General features: G+C 39.8%; 1 non-coding gene across 1 annotated transcript; it reads left to right on the top strand.

The window, feature by feature from the left end:
* Positions 1–2,428: 2,428 nt before the first annotated feature.
* Positions 2,429–2,535, top strand: LOC145071601 (small nucleolar RNA R71). Its single transcript, XR_013690607.1, has one exon. It is a non-coding gene; the product is annotated as a small nucleolar RNA R71 (small nucleolar RNA).
* The last annotated feature ends 295 nt before the right edge of the window (positions 2,536–2,830 follow it).

The following is a 2,830-nucleotide window of genomic DNA, read 5'->3' as shown; positions in this document are numbered from 1 at the left end:
GTGGTTTGATTTAGGAGCCAAATTAATCATGTCCATAAAAAAACATTGGGCTAAGAAATTAGGCTACTGGAAGTCAGTCCCCGTAATTCCTCTGTGGCCACGTCGTGAAACACATGTCCACGACGTGATTTCAGTCTAAACTAAAAATTAACTAAGTTGATGAGATATATTTCGTTTCATTGTTTCACACTTAACTCTAAAGTACCCCACAACTAATTCTCACCAATTAAGAGTTTTTAGATGATGAATTTATCACGTCCCGAAACTAAAAATGTAAAAACTCAAAAGAAAAGAAAAGAAAAATGCAAACCAAACTCGGGCTGCCTCCCGAAAAGCGTTTCTTTTTTAGGAGTCTTGATCTGGACTCCATGCCTTCTACGTTGAATCTTCAGATGAGTCCACCACTAACTGGATCTTTTGTTCCTTCCATCGCCTCTTGTATGCTTGGACTCGTCTAATGTACACCTTATTCGAGTTTTCCTTTTTAGTTTTCACCTCGCCTATGTCAAACTTCCTTTTTGTTCCTTTTGTTTCCAATTTTTCTTCACACTTAAGCTCCATAGTATCCTTCTCTTCCTTCACCACTGGACTAGTTGCCTTTGACGTAACTTCTTCTTCATCACTTTCCTCACTTATCAAAGATGTTGGTTTTGTATAGGCAACAACTTCAACAAAAAAATGGAACGGATGCTCTTGGTTTAGTGCGTTTGACTTGCTGAATTTTTTGATTTCTTCTTCCATAAGCTACTCTAATTCTGCAAGTTCATTCTCTTCATCAATGTTGAACACTTCACCTTTGACATCATATCCTTGAAATCCATCTTGTATTCCAAAATCTTCCTTATCATCACCAACCTTCAATGTAAGCTTAGATTCACGAACATCAACTAAAGCACCAGCGGTATATAGCAAAGGGCGACCATGAATGATTGGGATATTTGCATCTTCCTTCATATTCACAATGACAAAGTCAACTGGGAAAACAAATTTCCCAATTTTAACAAGGATGTCTTCAACAATTCCCCTCGGATGCGTCACCGAACGATTGGCTATGTGGATGGTCATTTTTTTTGCCTTCATCTTCTGGATATTTAACTTTTGGTAGAACGAAAAAGGATTCAAATTTATGCTATCCCCAGAATCGGCTAAAGCATAAGTCTTCAAATTGTTTCCAAACTCACATGGAAGAGTGAGGCGTCCGGGATCTCCCATCTTCTTAGGTAACTCTTCCAACATAGCCCTTGAACATTGTTCATTTAGAATCACCTTAGAATTCTTCTTCAGTTGCTGACGAGTGTCTATCAAGTCTTGTAAAAACTTTGCATATTCGAGAATTTTGGATAATGACTCGACAAAAGGAGTATCAATCGGGATACCCCTCATGTGCTTAATAAACTCCAAATGCTCTCTTTCCAACGGACTAAGACCAGCTCGGGAAGGAAACGGTAGAGGCGGCCAATATACCGGAACGGAATCTGAATTTTGTTGTTCAGGTTGGGGCTACATCGTGAACAGAGGAGGTGCACAACGAGAATTCGGTAGTTTAGCAACATTCTCATATTCAAGTTTTAACTTCTTTAGCTTTGGTCCGAATGGCCTTGGCTCCACTTCTAGGGATTCTAGGAACTCACAGATGGCCTCTTCTTCAGTATCAATCGTCATTACATGGGATTGAACGTTCTTTTCAGGAAATTGTGAGGACAATTTTTTGCTCGACAAAGTAGTTAGTTGACCAATTTAGACTTCGAGATTAAGGATTAATGCTTGATGATTTCTTAATGAAGCTTGCTAGTCAATGATCATTGTTTGCTATTCCTTCAACATTTTCATTTGTTCCTTTTGCACTGCATCAGTGTCATCATGCCTTTTCTCGGAAGCTTCCATAAATTTGGTCAAAATGTTTTCCAAGTCCACCTTCTTCTCGGCTGGTGGTTGCTCTTTTTGGTAGAAGCCTCTGCATGTCTGCTTAAATTTATCTTCCTTTTGCTTCTTGTACTCATCGTATGGCACCCACTCTTTCGTTGGTTTTCTCCAATCTTCATCATACTTTTCCCCACTCGAGTAGCAAACTCGAGCCTTCTTGTTCCCATACTCATCCAAATGGCAATCTTTGGTTAAATGAGGACCATTACATCGTTCACAACCAAATTTAATTGCATGAATTGATTGGTCCATTTGGGCCAGCCTTCGGTCCATGGTATTTAGCATTGCCATCATAGCAGCCATTTCTTCAAAACGTGCACTCCCAACTCCTTTTACGCCTTCATTCCTTGGATTGTGGTATTCACGAGAATGCTTTGCAAATTCTTCAACTAATTCCTTGACTTCGCCTAGATTTTTCTTTCTAAGTGGTCCATGAGAATCAAGGAGATTCCTTGTCATTACATTGACCCAGTCATAGAATATGTACACTTCTTGTTGAATGTTACGGTCATGTTGAGGAAAATTCCTTAACAACCCCTTGTAGCGCTCCCATGCTTCGTAAAGTGAATCCCCCGGGTTTTGCTCAAAATTGGCTATTGCCTTCTTGAGTTTAGCTATCTTGGATGGTGGGCAAAATTGGTCAAGAAACTGCTCACGCATTTAAGCCCATGTAGTGATTGTACCCGGTGGTAGTGCTTTTAACCAATCTTTTGCTGCACCCTTGAAAGTGACGGGTAGCATCCTTAGCAAGACGGTATCTCTATTTACATTCAGGACATTGAAATAATCAACTATATCGTTGACTTCATCTAATTGCTTAAACGCATCCTCATGATCATTTCCATGGATTGGGATATCCTTCAGTGAAGAAAGGATATGTCCTTTCAGCTCGAATGTGGCAGTGGCA

This window comes from Lactuca serriola, chromosome 8, assembly GCF_051521515.1.
Source record: "Lactuca serriola cultivar US96UC23 chromosome 8, Lser_US96UC23_V15, whole genome shotgun sequence".
NCBI classification, from domain to species: Eukaryota; Viridiplantae; Streptophyta; class Magnoliopsida; order Asterales; family Asteraceae; genus Lactuca; species Lactuca serriola.
This window is presented reverse-complemented; position numbering and strand designations above follow the sequence as displayed.